General features: G+C 47.0%; 1 protein-coding gene across 4 annotated transcripts in view; it reads left to right on the top strand.

The window, feature by feature from the left end:
- The window catches only part of LOC117357438, a 239,747-nt gene that overhangs the window by 206,831 nt on the left and 12,644 nt on the right, over window positions 1-20,272 (top strand). The gene's annotated exons all lie outside the window — the stretch shown is intronic.

The raw sequence follows: 20,272 nt of genomic DNA on the forward strand, positions 1-20,272 counted from the left end.
AGCAGAAAAATAGGGAATGCAAGCCTCGGTGCTTTTCACAGACTCTTGATTGAAATATGGCAACCTTGTCTTGCATATAAAGACCCTGCTGGATTTGAAAGAATGCCAAGTTATAACCCTATTGATCGAGAAGTAGGACTATTTATTAAGGTATAGCTCTCGGGAATCTTTCAGTTTATTTGCAGGTATACAGTATGTGATGCTTTAGCACTTTTGCAAATTAATTCTCTGGAGTTTACAAAGTTTGACTATATTAAAAGAAATTCATGCCTTTTTCAGTGATTTAGATTGAGGCACAGTTGGTGCTTTCTTGTCACCAGAGAACTTAATCTAGAGTTATGCCTGGGACAGTGGAGAGCTAAGTGACCTGACCAAGGCCACAAGAAGCAGTAGTGGGTTTTGAACCTGGCTTCGTTAATTTGAATCACACTGCCACTCCTTGTAACATTGAGAAAGGCATTTCTGTATATATTAGGCTGCTTACTAATTAATCCTCCTGTTCTTCTAGGAATGATCTCTAAAAAAAACCAACCTGATATATCCTCCCCTGGGCACATTATTTCCTTACATGTCTGAGGGATGATCTTTTTTATAAAGAGGAAAATGTTTTTTCCCTGTCATCAGCAGCAGACGAATCTCTATGCATGAGTTAAATCCATCCACCAGTAGGTGGAGATAGAGAACACCAAAGTTGTGATCCATCACATGCTTCTTACTTCTCCAGTATACTCTATCTCCAGCAGGAGGATGGATGGCTTTTCCCATGCTCCTGGATTGATCTGGCACAGACTCCCCTTGTAGTTCTGTACCTTGTTTGAGCCTAGGGGGCTTAGACTGATTTGGGTGCCTATGGGATAAACCTGGGGGAGCCAGGTCAATATCTCCCCCCTTCTCCCTGCTGCCTCTCCTTTTCTACATGGCTCTTCTCTCCCTCCACACCACAAACTTAAAAAAAAAGTACTTTGGAGGCAGACCCTTACAAAATCTTCAAGAAACTGCAACCCTATTTATCAGGGACGGAACAATGATGCCTCTAAGGCTAAAAGGGAAAGAGAATGGGGACTTGTATACCGCTTTTTTGTAGCTTTGGCATTTCAAAGCTAACATTCAGAGCGGTGGGCACTGGAGGGTTAAGTGACTTGCCCAGGGTCACAAGAAGTAGCACTGGTATTTCATCTCATAACCTCTGGGTGCAGAGGCAGCAGCTCTACTAGTGAGCTCTGTTCATGGAAGAGAGGTTTCTTGGCTGTAGGGCGAGTACTGCTCTACCTTTCTTGCGGCAGGAGTACGCTGTGTACGGGATGCAGGGCTCTGGATCTGGCTGTCGGCCATTCATTTCCTCTGAGTCGCTCTGGCTGAAAGGAATTGTTTGCGGTTTTGACACTGTGCGAAGTGCTCAGGGAGAAATTTGGGGGTTGGAGCCTTGTGGTGCTATGGGCGCCAAAAGTGACCAGACATGGCGGCTGACTCCATTCAGTGCTGTTTTAGCTCTATAAGTGCCGACAGTGGCCTGACATCGATGGAATCCATCCAGCATTGTTTGCTCTATGAACGCCACTAGTGACCCGACATGGTGGCCGAGTCCGTCCAGAGCTGTTTTTCACCATTAGAGGCTCATCATTGGTGGAGTACGGGCAGCGTTGTTTGGCGCTATGCACACCACTAGTGACCCAACATGGCGGCTGAGTCCGTCCAGCGCAATTCTGCTCTCTGCGTGCCATTAGCGACTCTGGTGCTAAAAGTGCCCCGATATGGCAGCTGAGTCTGTCCTTCGCAGTTTGAGCGGCGGCATGGCCGGTCTCTCCAATAGTTAGTAGCGAGAGAAGCAGAACAGGATGTCGGTGTTCCCTCCCCCCCCCCCAAGCGAATCTGGCCACGCCGACATCGCATGTGGCTCCGTATGAAGGAGTCTTATCTCCAGCAGCTCTGTCTGGGGGAGTTCTCATGGCGTTGACACGTGCTACGGGGGACACCAGGGAGGGGCTGCTGGATGTTCCAGGTTTGGCAGTCGGGGAGGTCCCTGGATGGCAGGCTCCATGCCTGGCAGCAGTGTGTGGGCTGCCTTTATCCTCTGGCTCTGTGCTTCTTTTCATTTCAGCAGGCCCGGACTTCTCCGGCACCGCCCTCCTTGGTGGGTGGCAATGTATTTTGCTGAGCATTCCTTCGGTACGGTCACTCAGCAATGGGACCTGGCATTGCTTGGGGGGTGGGGGTTTAGCGCGCTGCTCCAGGTGTAGCTGCTGTGGCAGCTCCTCCTGAGCTGCTTACGAACTATTCCTCCTATTCTTCTAGGAATGATCTCTAAAGAAAACCTGATATATTCTCCCTTGAGCACATTATTTCTTTACATGTCCGAGTGATTATCTTTCTTGTAAAAAGGAAAACATTTTTTTTTTTTTTTTTTTGTACAGGTGATGCTAAAGCCAAAAATGTGGAACCAGTCCCTGGACTTCCAACAGTATAAAATTATGAAGTTTATTAATTCAAAAAGTATATAAAAATATCACAATTTAAAAAAACACAAAATTATACAATATAGATGTACTGCATGAATCTTGGCCAAATCCTACACGGGCAGTGTTTCGGCTTCCTAAGCCTTCCTCTATAGAACTTTCCAGCCAGTGCGACCATCGTTATTGCACTCACCAAAAAGACTCACTTTTGCTTTGATTGCCTGTTAATGCATTTGGAGTACCCCTGAGGAAGGCTTATCAAGCCAAAACACGGCCCATGTAGGGTTTGGCCATGATTCATGCAGTACATCTATATTGTATAATTTTGTGGGTTTTTTTAAATTGTGATATTTTTATATACTTCTTGAATTAATAAACTTCATAATTTTATACTCTTGGAAGTCCAGGGACTGGTTCCACATTTTTGTCTTTAGCATCACCTGATCTTTGTGGTACCTTGGACCATCTCTGGTAGGAACGTCTTCGTGATGTGACACCCCACAGCATTGTTTTGCATTTGGAGTATTTTGTTTATACAGGGACATAAAAAAAAGAGTATAGTGCTCCATATGACAGAGCTTTCTTCTATTTTGCCCCTCCCCTCTGGAATTAAATCCCAACTTAACTCCAAGGAGAATCCTCCCTCCTATGTAAAGTTTACTGGCTGGTTTAAAACCTTCCTTCATACACTCTTTGAGAGGGTGATCTGTTTTTAGGAGCTGGCTGGTAGCTGATAAACATAGTAACATAGTAGATGACGGCAGATAAAGACCCGAATGGTCCATCCAGTCTGCCCAACCTGATTCAATTAAAATTTTTTTTTTTTTTTCTTCTTAGCTATTTCTGGGCGAGAATCCAAAGCTTTACCCGGTACTGTGCTTGAGTTCCAACTGCCAAAATCTCTGTTAAGACTTACTCCAGCCCATCCTCCTCCAAACGGCCATGCACAGACACAGACCGTACAAGTCTGCCCAGTAACTGGCCTAGTTCAATCTTTAATATTATTTTCTGATTCTAAATCTTCTGTGTTCATCCCACGCTTCTTTGAACTCAGTCACAGTTTTACTCTCCACCACCTCTCTTGGGAGCGCATTCCAGGCATCCACCACCCTCTCCGTAAAGTAGAATTTCCTAACATTGTTCTTGAATCTACCATCCCTCAATCTCAAATTATGTCCTCTGGTTTTACCATTTTCCTTTCTCTGGAAAAGATTTTGTTCTACGTTAATACCCTTTAAGTATTTGAACGTCTGAATCATATCTCCCCTGTCTCTCCTTTCCTCTAGGGTATACATATTCAGGGCTTCCAGTCTCTCCTCATTCGTCTTCTGGCGCAAGCCTCCTATCATTTTCGTGTAAAGACCGAGTTTGGGGTCCTTTTACTAATCTGCAACAGGTTTTGATACTCAATCGTTCATTAAAACTGTGGCATAGCCATGGGGAAGCCCTAGATGCCACCCCCACCCCTCAATTCCAAGTTTAGGTCCCTCCTTCTCAATTTGCAGCGCAGTCTGCTGTTGTAGCTGGCAGGGGTCCCAAACCCCAACAGCGGAGGTACTCCTCTGCACACAGCCTGCACTTTCCCTGCGCTACCACCACTGTGCCAAGCTCTCCCCCCACCCCCATGCATGCTCAGTTTTCATAAAACTGCACATGGGAGGGGGGCATTCCCATGCATGCTTAGCTACACGGCAATTGAAAGTGCTCTGGGGAAGTAGTTGGATCCCTATATTTGAATCCCGAGGCTTGGATTTTAATTAAAACAATAGTCTCCTTTGTTCTGTATTTTACAGACACGTATGCTAAGGTTATCCCTTGTCCATTTTGTTGGTGTTTCCTTACTGGCATTTTTCTTACGTCTCAGAACATCTTCACTTTGCCGATATTTTGTGGCTCATTTAGGAGTCCATACTGTTGAGTTTTGCTGTATCTTTTCAGGCCTTTATGCTTTGGTTATTTTTATTTTAAATTTCAACAGGTCCTGCTTAGTTGGATCGACCTTTTGTCCCATGAGCAATTTGTTGCATCCACAGCTTCTGTAATTCTTTGCATACATGTATAGAGTCGTCTTTGTGTGTGTTTGGATGGGTTAATGCAAAGGAGTGTGGCATATTTGGGTAGAGGTTTGTGGTTGGGTGGGGGGTCTGCGTTCATGCATATGTATGGGACTGGGTGATGGAAGACTGAGTAGAAGGCAGGTCGAAGGTGAATCGGGGCTGAGGGATAGGGGAGTTTCTACCCTGTAGACTTCTCCCCTTCATTTGGGTACCCGGACGGACTTTCCAAAACCCAGCAGTTGTCCAGGTTTTGGAAAGCTCTGGCCGTGCATGGAGGGCCTTTGAGCATGTGTGGATGATGACGCACGTGTCCGCGCATGCTCGGGGGCTCCCGGATATGGCCCAGAGGTCGGAGCTAATAGATGAGACTTTCAGGGACGGGGCTTGGGACGGGCCAAAGGTGGAATGGGGCATGGTCGGGGTGGAATAGGGCAGGAGGCATCCGGGATTTCGCCAAGAAAAATATGGTAACCCTACCCTTCGTACTTATTCTTAGGTACCGACTGCAACGGGGCTCTTGCAAAGGCTCTAGAAGTGCTTTTGTTTTGGCTTTTTTTGTTTGATTTTTGTTTCCTTCAACCAAAGCAAATGTATGGGTGGGGTGGGGGGGACAGATTTTTAAGGTACATAAGCCTCTGCAATGTGGCATAAGGACAACTCCTTTATCCACCCTTATCTTTCACAGCCTGCATTTGTCAGAGAGCACTGCTCGTTCACCTGTCTTCAGTCATTTTTATTTTAGGGGGGAATCTTCCTCCCCTTCAAAGTGACTCTTCTGTTTGCTAATGCAGCCCTCCATCCATAAAGGTGTTCCCACCCCTTCCCTATAGTGTTAGAACGCCCTGAGGTGAGTTTTCCCATATTCTCTTAATAATAATAATAATTTTATTTTTATATACCACCAAAGCCAAAGTAGTTCGAGGCGGTTTACAATAAGAGCTAGATATTCAGCGAAAAAGATAACAATGAAGTCTTTGAATACATGAATATTTGTGGGGAGGGAGAGAGACAGAGTAAGAGTCGCATGTAAGTACAATACCGGGGGACATGCAAGTAGAATATCGGGGTAAGGCTTTAAGAGTTCTTGGTTACAACTCGGATAAACAGGTTGGTTTTGACTAGTTTTCTGAAGTTAAGGTAGGATGAGGAGTGCTTGATGATGTTACCTAGCCAGCCATTCTGTTGACTTGCTTGGAAAGCAAGAGTTCTGTCAAGGAATCTTTTGTATCAGCAGTTTTTTATTATTGGGTGGCTAAACATATGTATTCTGCGTGTAGGCCTGGTGGAACAGTCCAATTTAAAATGGGAGACCATGTCTAGGGGTGCCAAACCAAGAATGGATTTGAAACAAAGGCAGGCAAATACATCCTTCTGAATTCTATGACTAGGTACTTCACCACCTCCTTAGGCGGTTGAGGAGTTGGAAGTTATTTAGTGTTTCCACTCTGTGTTTCTGTTTCAAAATGAAATGGGACAACCTGAACTATCTTCAGGACAAAATCGATATAAGAGATTTCCCTTCAGAGGGCATGTGTGTTTTTCAGGTGTTAGGGAAAAATCTGAAGGGGAGGAGACCTGTGGACCTCTTCTCTTGAGAAGACCTCTGGTTGCTCCTCAGAACCCCCAGTAGCGCTCCGATTCAGATTCATTGAAGAAATCTGCTGGTGAAGAATTCAGGCCTTCTGCAGTATAGAGACAAATGAGGATTCCAGGTGTGTTGACAAGCTGCCCTCACCCTCCCCCCCCCCCCCCCAAAGCAGTAGAAGTGGACGCCAATGCAACCGCCGTAAACTCATACCCCCTTCAAGGGCATCAATGTTGAAGTAGATCATGAGTCTTGAGCATTGGCTGGGCCATGTCTACTGTTGACAATGGTGATGTTGCAACGGCAACGTTGTGCCAAGTTAAGAAGCCCTGCGCATGTGAATTGGAACACAGTAAGTAAAACTAGCACAGACAAATTTCCAGAAGACCTAGCATAGTAAAGCAATATAAGATTTATTCACCATAGAATACTCTCAAAAACCTGACATAGTCATGTTTCGCCCTCTCGAGGACTGCGTCAGGGGCTGAATAAAAACAAGAGTTCACAGTCACTAGACCCTGTTCACAGCAAGTTGCTTTCACTGAAGCCGTGTCGGGCTTTTAAAGAGTATTTTTAAAGTTTTTCATCTGTTGTAAATAAATCTTACATCTTCACTCAGCTGGTCTGCTCTATTTCTTCACTGTTCTGGATCTTGTGGATTGCTTACCTGTCTGCTTTTGGGGCGAAGCAAATTTCCTTCAGCACGCGCTTCGTCATTCCTAAATAAGATAACAATGCCACAAACCTTTTCCTGGCCATGGGGCTTGGGACAGCAGCTGATTGTCCATTGGAAGCTTGAGCCCTGGAATGTCGCTGGAGGGGGGAGGGGGAGGAAGGAATGGAGAGGTTTCTACAGAGGCCATAGTTGTTGTTGGATCTGAGCCGGTCCTGAAATGAAGGTCTTTATAGTTTGTGTCCCTCAGGCACTGGACAGGAAATGGAAATTATGCCTCAGTAGAAAATAGTCCTTAGGCTTAAGTGAAATACCCTCTTCCTTCTCCCAAACTATTAATGCACTTTTATCAAAATTTTAGGCAAGCTCTGAATAACTTACAGCTGCTGAAGGAGAATATTCCCAAAACAGTGATGGAATTCACAAATGTATTACAAGGAAAAGGTTGGCCCTATTGTAATATCCTTTATAAAGGCATAACTGAAAAAGAAATAAGAAGACGCCAGATAATACAGAACACCGCTGTAAAGATTATATTCAATGCAAAGAAACACGACCATGTTACCCCCCCCCTCTTTCAAGAAGCCCATGGTTGCCAGTGGAGCACAGAATCACTTACAAAATTCTTCTGTTAACATTTAAGACCAGACAAAACAATCAACCCGAATTAATAATCTTCTTACCCCTTATAATCCTTCTAAGACTCTAAGATCGACAGCCAATAACCTTCTTTCTATTCCGTCACTGAAATATATAAATACAATGAGGTCTAATATCTTCTCTGTTACCGCCCCTTCTCTCTGGAATAGTATCCCAAATTACTTACGTGAAGAATCAATTCTGAATAATTTTAAGACGAAGCTAAAGACATTTCTCTTTCTTGATGCCTTTGAGACCTAACTGTCCTTTTAAGGGCAATTGAGTTCAATATTATTTATACAGCCCCTCCTATTGGTCTTTCCCTAATTGTTTTCTTTTACTTTGATTATTGTATTTCTTGCCTTTTTACCTTCAGTTCCTGTTTGTCTTTCTTTTTAAAAGTCTTCGTAAGTTATTGTTACTGTTTGATGATGCTTTGTCAGCTTAAATTTGTATTTTAGCTAAAGTATGTTGTTTATGATTTTGTACACCGCCTAGAAGGTTGATTGGGCGGTATAAGACATTTTAAATAAACTTGAAACTTAATCCCCCAGAAAATGCAAGTCCAGCAAAAACAAAAACCCTGGTGATGGTGATGTTCAGGATGCAGGCTTTATTACGAAATATACAAATTCATAATCCGCATAAAATATATCTACGAGCCAAACCGTTGGGAACTTGGACCCAGCATGGTCTGTGTTCCGACAATTATCTTCCTAAAAGTCCTGATATAAAAACGCGTGAATCAAAGACTGAAAACAATACTGAGTTGTAACTCTGTGCGAATGAGGATTACTCAAAAGCGGCATGAACACAGAGACTCCCCTAACTGGAAAATGGAAGATATTAAAACATATGCAAAAAAAAAAAATTTAAATGCTCACAGATGCTTAGATGGCAAATCTGGCTGTAAGAAACTAAGGCGTGCTAGCCGATTTAGCAAACGCTAAATGCTAACGCATCCATTATCCTATATAATAAAACCCTAGCTGCGCATGCGCACTCAGCTGCGTGCTTCCGTGATCTCTGATCTGTGAGATGTAGGTCCGTGGCCGCAGGAGTGCGCATGCGCGAGTCCCCAGCCTTATTGCTTCCCAGCACCTACCTACAAAGGACTGGCCGCCAGCTGGACTCCCTGCTCTCCAGATCGCGGTGTCGGCTTCTCTCATGAGCCGCACCAGCGTCGGAGAAGGCTTCCGACGCTGGCGGGGATCGAGAGGAGCCGCTGCGATACTCGCCCGGAGCAGGCAAGACCGCAGGCCAGGCAGGGAAGCGCCGAAAGAGACTCCAGCCGTGAGCCGCTCAATGGGACCAGGCAGGCAGCCATGTGAGGGAGGGAAACAGAAACAAAAAAGGGTACGTGCAGGGAGAAGCTGGGCCTGCCTGCGGGAAAGGGGGGGCCCTTGGAGCAGGCTACACCGCGGGAGGGAAGGGGGAGGGGCCAAAAGGAGCAGGCCACATCGTGCTAAGAGTAGGGAAGGGGGGTGGGGGAAAATGCTGATACTGCTGCACAGGGACTTGGAAGGGAAGGGAAATACCTGCTGCTGCTGCACAGGGAAATGGAGGGGGAGGGAAATGCTGTTGCAGCTGCACAGGGAAATGCAGGGAATGACAGACAGACAGACAGCAGGAGGGAGGGAGACAGAAAGAAAGGAGGAAAGACACAGGGGCAGGGAGAGGGACAGAAAGACAGAGAGAGGGGGCCAGGGAGAGAGAGAGAGAGAGTCAGTGGGAGGGAGAGAGACAGAAAGACAGACATAAATATATTCTAGCACCCGTTAATGTAACAGGCTTAATGACTAGTATTCTATTATAAATATTTAGCGCGAGCTAAATCGGCTGGCGCACCTTAGTAAAAGAGAGGGTAAGGCTTGTGCTAGGACAAAGTTATGGTCTGTATCCCATTAGTAGCAAGACAGATTAGGATGGGCTGGAGAGGGCTTCGATGGTAACTCCAGTAATTGGACATGAAGATAGCGCTTGTTAGACCAGTATCAGGTATTTTTAGGTCACATTTTGTTGTTTTGGCTTTTTTTAAATTGCTCCCTCTTAAGCAATTGGATGTTTTGTGTGGAGGGATCTCTCTTTTTTGAAACGGACTTCCTGAAAAGTTGCAGCACGCTGGAAACTTTCATTTCCAATATTCTCAGGCAGCCTTTAATTTGGAGAAACAATTCTGATGTAACTATTGCAGGATTCATGTACTGGGTAGGGAAAGATACCGAACTTTTCTAGATAGAACGTTCAAGTTTCAAGCTGGTAGACAGCAAACTTGGCTAGGCTACTTCATAGACGACGCCAGGTTGACATAAGGCGCTTTTCGGAAAGAATTAAAGACCACTCTGTTCAAAAAATTTATTTCATAGCTAGACTTCCTCCCCTCCTCTCAAAGCTACCGCTCACCATACTGAATCCACTTTTTCCCCATTAACGGTACTTTGTATTTCGTATTCTCTGCCTCTTCAATGTCTTCTTCACCATTTGTATTCTGTTATTCGTTGGCTTTCCAACCATTTCAATGTAATATGTTAAAATTATATTGTAATCTATGTATATCATTCTTCTTGCCAATATGCACCATTGTAATCTTTGATCACTCTGTGACCTCTTCTAATCTAATCTAATCTAATCCTTAGGTTTGTATACCGCATCATCTCCACGTTCGTAGAGCTCGACGCGGTTTACAGTAGGAGAAATAGGAAGGAACTACAACAGAGGGTTAGAAGTAGAAGAGTGAAGAAAATTTAGAGGACTTGGGATGCCAAGATATAAGAGTTTCCTTGATTCCTAAGTTGGAGGGAGACTTACATTTTTTGAGAAAAGCCAGGTTTTCAGATGTTTGCGGAAAACTTGGAGAGAGCTCAAGTTCCGAAGAGGGGAGATAAGGTTGTTCCAGAGCTCAGTGATTTTGAAGTGGAGGGAGGTCCCTAGCTTTCCTGTGTGGGAAATGCCTTTTAGCGAGGGGAAGGATAGTTTTAATTTGTGGGAGGATCTGGTGGTATTAGGGTTTGAGGAATTCCAAGAAAGAGGGATAAAGGGAGGGAGGATACCATATAGGATTTTGAAAGTTAAACAGGCGCATTTATAGCATTTATGTATGTTGTAATTCGCTGACTGTACAGCTGTTCTTCTCTGTGAACCGTCTAGAAGTCGCAAGATTAAGACGGAATAGAAAAATAAAGTTGTTATTATTATTATTATTACTTGTTACTTCAATTTAATTGTTAATGTTTTAATTATTCACAACCTAGAACGCAAGAAAGTGCATTATACAAACTGTATGCATAAACAAATAAACAATGAATCACTGTTGGGCAGACTGGAAGCGGCGAAAAGGGCAAACAGAATGCTTGGAATGATTTAGAAGGGGATCTCGAACAGATCGGAGAAAGACCCCACCTGGAATACTGCGTCCAGCACTGGTCACCGTACTTGAAGAAGGACACGGTACTACTCGAAAGGGTCCAGAGAAGAGCGACTAAAATGGTTAAGGAACTAGAGGAGTTGCCGTACAGTGAGAAATTAGAAAAACTGGACCTCTTCTCCCTTGAAAAGAGGAGACTGAGAGGGGACATGATAGAAACATTCAAGGTACTGAAGGGAATAGACTGAAGGGAGTAGATAAGGACAGGTTGTTCACCCTTTCTAAGGTAGGGAGAACGAGAGGGCACTCTATAAAGTTGAAAGGGGATAGATTCCGTACAAACGTAAGGAAGTTCTTCTTCACCCAGAGAGTGGTAGAAAACTGGAACGCTCTTCCGGAGGCGGTTATAGGGGAAAACACCCTCCAGGGATTCAAGACTAAGTTAGACAAGTTCCTGCTGAACTGGAACGTATGCAGGTAGAGTTAGTCTCAGTTAGGGCACTGGTCTTTGACCCAGGGGCCACCGCGTGAGCGGACTCCTGGGCACGATGGACCACTGGTCTGACCCAGCAGCGGCAATTCTTATGTTCTTAGGTTTATCTGCTGTCATCTACTGTGTTACTAATTTTCCTGTGCTTTGTAGTATTACCTGGATTGTACAAGGGAAATCAAAAATAAATTACGTGATAACCGAAACAGAGCTGGTGAAATGCAACATAGGAACTTGTACGTTGCCTGTTGGCTTGTTTGTCCAAGCACAGTGCAGCGCTTGGCCTTTAGTCCTGTGGCAGCCATGAGGTCAGAAACATGGATGCTCCATTGCGCCTTCTTTGGGCAGAGGGAGTGAAACCTGTAGAAGTTCACCCTTGGATATTCGGTTGTTCTTTTCTATAGGGAACTGATGTCATCTGAACAAAATTGCATATCAAAATGAGATGATGTTAATCCTGGTTTAGTTTAATGGGGCCGATGATTTAATTTAGTGTGTGACTCAAAACTGGGCTGGTCTCATAGCCTCATTATACACTTAACACCCAGTTTGGTGTGTCTGACATTTGAACAGATGCTGTGAATCCCAATTTTAAAAAAATTTGCTTAGCCTCATAGAACAGTAATTAACCGAGGCCTTCTTTATGGCCTTAAATTGGTTAAGTCAACCCCTATATCTTATGTCTTTTAAACAGTGACTCTCATGGGTGGTAACATCCTCGTTAATTCTCTTTTAAAACCTACATCTGCTCTGTGGATGCCCTCCTCCCAGCTGGCCTGCGTCACCCAAAATGGGCCTTCCCCTCCCCAGTGCATCACAAGATGCACCGGGGATGGGCCTGAGGCTCTGATTGGCCCAAGTTGTTTAAGGCCTCTCCCATGGGAGGGTCCCTATCCAACCGGGGCCAATCAGTATAAGGCTCCTCCCCAGATGCACCAGGAAGGGGCCCAAGGCTTTTATTGGCCCGGACACCTAAGACCCCCCTCCTATGGGGCATCTGGGCCAATCAGAGCCTTAGACCCCTTCCTGGTGCATCCAGGGAGGTTGCCTGAGGCTCTGATTAGGCCAGGGGAAGGGCTTTAAATAACTTGGGCCAATCAGAGCCTCAGGCCCCTCCCCGGTGCATCCCAAGAGGAAGGCCCATTTTGGACGACGCAGGCCAACTGGGAGGAAGGAATCCACATCCCTCAGGTCATCTACTTAGAGGTAAGGGGGAGGGCGCGTCGGAGGCCAGGTGGGAGGTGTGGTATGGTAGGGGGGACTCATGACAGCGGGAGAGAGTATGCATCTCTCCTACAGTGGGGGGGGGGGGCGTGCATTTCTTGGCAGCGTGAGAGAGTGGGCATCTCTCCCTGTTGGGAGGGGGGTTTGTTGGTTGGCAGTGGGAGAGATTGAACATCTCTCATGCTGTTGTTAGGGGTGGGGGGGTTTGCACGTTTTTTATACACATGTACTCATCACTATCACCAGCGATTGACACATGCAAATTTAGTGAATCTTTGCTGCTGTCCACCGACCTCATTTGCATATGTGATTTTTGGAGAATCCTGGCATGTATAGTTACCCCCTTGTCAGCATTATGTTCCGTATTATCTTAACATTATAAGTAGAGGACAAAATTACATTCGTAATTAGCACATTAATTAAAACATACTAGGTCATTACAGGACCCAAAACAAACTTCATAAAGTCAACATCAAGTTACAAATAGCAATATAGAAACCCAGAGGTTGCAAAGTTGAAATATCTGCAGCTCATGGGTAACATAATTGACTATCGTCAGCTCACGTTAAGTATATTGGTATGAGATCTTTGGGGCTCATGCATGCATCGTTTGGGTTTATTCTCAATGAAATGACTGTAAGACTCAAAAGATAACAAAGGCCTGGAACTCGGAGGTTGTTTTGCTACACCGCGACCCTGCGTCATGTCACAATGCCTCCATTGTTAAGAGTTCTCCCCGTAAGAGTCTCTCGGGGAGATAGGCCTTGCCCTGCACGCTGATGTCTGTGACTGCAGTGCCCCGGGGGGGATGAACATTATTAGAAAGGGGAGGTCAGGCCACATATTAGCAGAAAGCTAGAACATATATTTTAATAAGCATTGTGTAAAGTTTCTTATCTAATGTGTATTTTGTTCCGGTCACTTTACAAAAAAGCTGGAGGGTGGGAGACGAGAGGAATGCTTTTAAGCACCACTGCTGTGGAATGTCAAATAGGGAGACCGAAAAACCGACTGCCCTTTTGATCCAGCCCTTGATTTTTTTTTTTCTCCACAGAAAGAGGGAGTGAATGAATATGAGTATTTCAGTGTTGTGCTACTAAAGTATGTAGACTGCCAAATATTTGAGACACTTTATTAACACCTGAGCAAGGCTGATATTTGATGGTGGCGAGGAGGTAGAGAGTTTCTATTTTTAGATGATGTAGCCCTGGTACAAATATAAAGTACTGTATATACTCGAATATAAACCTTGATTTATAGGGGTCTTGGTTTATATTTGAATCTTACTCCTAGATGTACGCAGCAATGTACATTAAACATGGAAGAGATAATCCCTGCTCAGTAGAGCTTGCAATCTACTTAAGCCGGCCAACAGGAGAAATAGGGGCTAGGGAATTACAAAGGGAATGCTAAAACAGACCTGGATCCATCTCAGGCCTCTCCCGAGGCCTACCTTAAGCTCTACTGGTCCAGTGGTGAGCCAGAAGAGCGATCCTCCTATGCTCCTGCCCTGTACAGTCTCATTACTCAAAATAGCTGACGTGAGTTCCCACAGTAACATTGTGAGACTGCCACAAGTTCAGTTTATATTCGAGTCAACCTTTTTTCCCTTCTTTTTTGGAGGGGAAGGGTTACCTCGGTTTATATTTGGATAGGTTTATATTCGAGTGTGTGTGTGTGTGTGTGTATATATATATATATATATATATATATAAAGTTAAATTGAAAATAAAGCAAAATACTTTTAATGGCTTTAGGCTTTACTAGAAGTAACTATGAGCAATTGAATATATCACTTTTCCACATAAGAACATAAGAATTGCCGCTGCTGGGTCAGACCAGAGGTCCATCATGCCCAGCAGTCCGCTCACGCGGTGGCCCTTAGGTCAAACACCAGTGCCATAACTGAGACTAGTCTTACCTGCGTACGTTCTGGTTCAGCAGGAACTTGTCTAACTTTGTCTTGAATCCCTGGAGGGTGTTTTCCCCTATAACAGCCTCCGGAAGAGCGTTCCAGTTTTCTACCACTTTCTGGGTGAAGAAGAACTTCCTTACATTGAGTCCCTGGAGGGTGTTTTCCCCTATATCAGCCTCTGGAAGAGCGTTCCAGTTTTCTACCACTCTCTGGGTGAAGAAGAACTTCCTTACATTGAGTCCCTGGAGGGTGTTTTCCCCTATATCAGCCTCTGGAAGAGCGTTCCAGTTTTCTACCACTCTCTGGGTGAAGAAGAACTTCCTTACGTTTGTACGGAATCTATCCCCTTTTAACTCGTTCTCTCTACCTTGGAGAGAGTGAACAACCTGTCTTTATCTACTAAGTCTATTCCCTTCATTATCTTGAATGTTTCGATCATGTCCCCTCTGTCTCCTCTTTTCAAGGGAGAAAAGGCCCAGTTTCTCTAATCTCTCACTGTACAGCAACTCCTCCAGCCCCTTAACCATTTTAGTCACTCTTCTCTGGACCCTTTTGAGTAGTACTGTGTCCTTCTTCATGTACAGTGACCAGTGCTGGACGTAGTATTCCAGGTGAGGGCATACCACGGCCCGGTACAGCGGCATGATAACCTTCTCTGATCTGTTCGTGATCCCCTTCTTAATCATTCCTAGCATTCTGTTCGCCCTTTTCGCCGCTGCCATGCATTGTGCAGATGACTTCATTGACTTGTTGACCAATACTCCCAAGTTTCTTTCCTGGGGGGGTGTCTCCACGTACTGCACCGGACATCCTGTATTCATGTATAAGATTTTTGTTACCGACATGCATCACCTTACACCAGGGGTGTCCTATGTCGGGCCTCGAGGGCCGCAGTCCAGTCGGATTTTCAAGATTTCCCCAATGAATATTCATGAGGTCTATTTGCATGCACTGCTTTCATTGTATGCTAATAGATCTCATGCATATTCATTGGGGAAATCCTGAAAACCCGACTGGATTGCGGCCCTCGAGGACCGACATTGGACACCCCTGCCTTACACTTATCCACATTAAACCTCATTTGCCATGTCGCAGCCCATTTCTCGAGCGTGTTTATGTCCCATTGGAGGTCTTTGCAATCCTCCTGCGTCTTCACTACTCAGAATTACTTCGTATCGTCTGCAAATTTAATCACCTCACTCGTTATACCAATTTCCAGGTTATTTATAAATATATTGAAGAGCACGGGTCCAAGCACTGAACACTGCGGCACTCCACTCGTGACGCTTTTCCAGTTCAAGTATTGTCCATTTACCCCCACTCTCTGTTTCCTATCCGCCAGCCAGTTTTAATCCACGTGAGTATTTCACCCTCAATTCCATGGCTCGCAATTTTTCGAAGTAGTCGTTCATGCGGAACCTTGTCAAACACCTTCTGAAAATCCAGATATACGATGTTGACTGGGTCACCTTTGTCTATCTGCCTGTTTACTCTCTTGAAGAAGTGCAGCAAGTTCGTCAAGCAAGATCTGAAGCTGTTCTGGCTGGTCCTCATCAGGTTGTGTCCATCAAGGTGATCAATGATGCGGTCCTTTATCAGCGCCTCTACCATCTTTCCTGGTACCGAGGTCAGGCTCACCGGTCTGTAGTTTCCCGGATCTCCCCTCGAACCTTTCTTGAAGATCGGCGTAACATTCTCCACTTTCCAGTTTTCCAGAATCCTTCCCGATTTGATTGACAGATTGGCTATTAGTTGAAGCAGTTCAGCTATAGCCCCTTTGAGTTCCTTGATTACCCTCAGATGGATGCCATCCGGTCCCAGGGATTTATCATTTTTAAGCCTATCAATCTGCCTGCATACCTCTTCTAAACTGACCATCAACCCTATCAGTCCCCATGCAAGACAACACATTTGTTGTATCATTCAACTAGCTTCTGCATTCCTGCAGAGAGTTTTTTCGGTTGCTCCCGAAGCCGGGTGAGCGCCGTTTCATTTTATTCATCATCCTTTGTCTTTTGCTATCCAGGTTGCAGTGGTACACCCATGTCTCGTCACTGGTGACAATTCTCTCCAGAATACTCAGATCTTCTTTATCCCGTCTCAGGAACTGGGTCATAACCTCCACATGCTGTTGCTTGTACGGATCAGTAAGCTGTTTGGAAACCCATCTTGCACAGACTTTCCTTTTATCCCAAGCCATCATTCATTATGGCAAATGCAGTTCCATAGTTATCAAACTTTGCAGCCAATTGAGACACTGTTATCTGTCGGTCTTCTCTAATCAAGGCATCCATCCTATCATTGTGCTCTTGTGTGTTTGATGTTGACGGTCGACCAGAGTAATCTTTGTTGGATACACCTGTTCTTCCCACTTTAAACCTTTTTACCTACTCATAAACCTTGATTCATGGTGCTATGTCCATACTCGGGCAATATCCGACAATTAATTTCCACAGGTTTCACTTCCTTTGCCCAAAGAAAGCGCACTACTGCACGTTATTCTTCAACTGTGCAATCTTGCAATGGATCATCCAAGTTTCTGACCTCTTGGCTGCCACACTACTGAAGGCCACTTGCACCAGTTCTACTCCACTCAGGATTTTGTAGACTTCAATCCTATCTCCCCTCAGACGTCTCTTTCCCAAGTTGAAGAGCCCTAACCGTTTTGTCTTTCCTCACACAAGAGGAGTTCCATCCCCTTTACCATCTTGGTTGCTCTTCTTTGAACCTTTTCTAGCGCCACTATATCTTTCTTGAGATAAGGAGACCAGAATTGAATGCAATACTCCAGCTGAAGCATATGGTTTGACCAGGCTACTCAATTCTAGTCGTTGAGGTCCACATGCAATCCAGGCCTTTTCAGGATATCCACCATACATATGCATGAGAGAGATCTGCATGCACGTCCTCCTTGGTATGCAAATCTCTTTCATGCATATTCATGGTGGTTATCCTGAAAAACCTGGTCTGCCTGTGGACCTTTGAGGACCAGATTTGAGTAGCCCTGCTGTATGGTATTGTATTCCCGTGCTGCTGTGTACCTTTTGTATGTTAGTCTGTCATTGCCATGAGCTTCCTAAGGCTGTACACCATATTTGTCCCACCACAGTCTGTAGCACCTCCTAACCTGGGGTTACGGAGATTATTTTGGTAAGGCTTTGGGATGGGCAGACTGCTGTTACTGTGGTTAAACTCCAGAACGGGCACATTGACGGTCTGCCATAGTGGTTGATAGTATTAAACTTCCATAACTGAGAAATTAAGTGCATTTTCTGATTTTAGAGTGTGTGTATGGTCGGACTGAAAAATGTGAATCCCTGTTGAAATGTGTTGTAAGGGTAAGGTTTCCTGTAGAACACACTAGAAAAACGGTCACATTGGTCTGAATCAGTGGCTTAGTAAGGGGAGGTGAGAGGTGGTCCACACCGGGCGTGGCCTTCCTATGCAGCACCTCTCCTCCTCACCCTCCTCCCTCCCACGCCTTCCCCCGCTGCACATGAGTTCTTTCCCTTCCCCCGCTGCGCATGAGTCCTTTCCCTTCCCCCATTGCACATGAGTCCTTTCCCTTTCCCTGTTGCGCATGATTCCTTTCCCTTCCCCCGTTGTGCATGAGTCCTTTCCCTTCCCCCGCTGCTCATGAGTCCTTTCCCTTCCCCCGCTGCGCATGAGTCCTTTCCCTTCCCCCGTTGCACATGAGTCCTTTCCCTTCCCCCGTTGCGCATGAGTCCTTTCCCTTCCCCCGTTGCACATGAGACCTTTCCCTTCCCCCGCTGCGCAAGAGTCCTTTCCCTTCCCCCGCTGCGCATGAGTCCTTTCCCTTCCCCCGCTGCGCACGAGTCCTTTCCCTTTCCCTGTTGCGCATGATTCCTTTCCCTTCCCCGTTGTGCATGAGTCCTTTCCCTTCCCCCGCAGCTCATGAGTCCTTTCCCTTCCCCCGCTGCGCATGAGTCCTTTCCCTTCCCCCGTTGCACATGAGTCCTTTCCCTTCCCCCGCTGCGCATGAGTCCTTTCCCTTCCCCCGTTGCGCATGAGACCTTTCCCTTCCCCCGCTGCGCAAGAGTCCTTTCCCTTCCCCCGCTGCGCATGAGTCCTTTCCCTTCCCCCGCTGCGCACGAGTCCTTTCCCTTCCCCCGCTGCGCACGAGTCCTTTCCCTTCCCCCGCTGCGCACGAGTCCTTTCCCTTCCCCCGCTGCGCACGAGTCCTTTCCCTTCCCCCGATGCGCACGAGTCCTTTCCCTTCCCCCGATGCGCACGAGTCCTTTCCCTTCCCCCGATGCGCACGAGTCCTTTCCCTTCCCCCGATGCGCACGAGTCCTTTCCCTTCCCCCGATGCGCACGAGTCCTTTCCCTTCCCCCGATGCGCACGAGTCCTTTCCCTTCCCCCGATGCGCACGAGTCCTTTCCCTTCCCCCGTTGCGCACGAGTCCTTTCCCTTCCCCCGTTGCGCACGAGTCCTTTCCCTTCCCCCGTTGCGCATGAGTCCTTTCCCTTCCCCCGTTGCGCATGAGACCTTTCCCTTCCCCCGCTGCGCATGAGTCCTTTCCCTTCCCCCGCTGCGCATGAGTCCTTTCCCTTCCCCCGCTGCGCATGAGTCCTTTCCCTTCCCCCGCTGCGCATGAGTCCTTTCCCTTCCCCCGATGCGCACGAGTCCTTTCCCTTCCCCCGCTGCGCACGAGTCCTTTCCCTTCCCCCGCTGCGCACGAGTCCTTTCCCTTCCCCCGCTGCACATGAGTCCTTTCCCTTCCCCCGCTGCGCATGAGTCCTTTCCCTTCCCCCGTTGCACACGAGTCCTTTCCCTTCCCCCGTTGCACACGAGTCCTTTCCCTTCCCCCGTTGCACACGAGTCCTTTCCCTTCCCCCCGTTGCACACGAGTCCTTTCCCTTCCCCCCGTTGCACATGAGTCCTTTCCCTTTCCCCGCTGCACATGAGTCCTTTCCCTTCCCCCACTGCACATGAGTCCTTTCCCTTCCCCCGTTGCACATGAGTCCTTTTCCTTCCCCCGCTGCACATGAGTCCTTTCCCTTCCCCCGTTGCACATGAGTCCTTTCCCTTCCCCCGCTGCGCATGAGTCCTTTCCCTTCCCCCGTTGCGCACGAGTCCTTTCCCTTCCCCCGATGCGCACGAGTCCTTTCCCTTCCCCCGTTGCGCACGAGTCCTTTCCCTTCCCCCGTTGCGCACGAGTCCTTTCCCTTCCCCCGTTGCGCATGAGACCTTTCCCTTCCCCCGCTGCGCATGAGTCCTTTCCCTTCCCCCGCTGCGCATGAGTCCTTTCCCTTCCCCCGCTGCGCACGAGTCCTTTCCCTTCCCCCGATGCGCACGAGTCCTTTCCCTTCCCCCGATGCGCACGAGTCCTTTCCCTTCCCCCGATGCGCACGAGTCCTTTCCCTTCCCCCGATGCGCACGAGTCCTTTCCCTTCCCCCGATGCGCACGAGTCCTTTCCCTTCCCCCGATGCGCACGAGTCCTTTCCCTTCCCCCGCTGCGCACGAGTCCTTTCCCTTCCCCCGCTGCGCACGAGTCCTTTCCCTTCCCCCGTTGCACACGAGTCCTTTCCCTTCCCCCGCTGCACACGAGTCCTTTCCCTTCCCCCGTTGCACATGAGTCCTTTCCCTTCCCCCGCTGCGCATGAGTCCTTTCCCTTCCCCTGCTGCGCACGAGTCCTTTCCCTTCCTCCGATGCGCACGAGTCCTTTCCCTTCCCCCGATGCGCACGAGTCCTTTCCCTTCCCCCGATGCGCACGAGTCCTTTCCCTTCCCCCGTTGCACACGAGTCCTTTCCCTTCCCCCCGTTGCACATGAGTCCTTTCCCTTTCCCCGCTGCACATGAGTCCTTTCCCTTTCCCCGCTGCACATGAGTCCTTTCCCTTCCCCCG

Source organism: Geotrypetes seraphini, chromosome 3 (genome assembly GCF_902459505.1).
Source record: "Geotrypetes seraphini chromosome 3, aGeoSer1.1, whole genome shotgun sequence".
Lineage (NCBI taxonomy): Eukaryota > Metazoa > Chordata > Amphibia > Gymnophiona > Dermophiidae > Geotrypetes > Geotrypetes seraphini.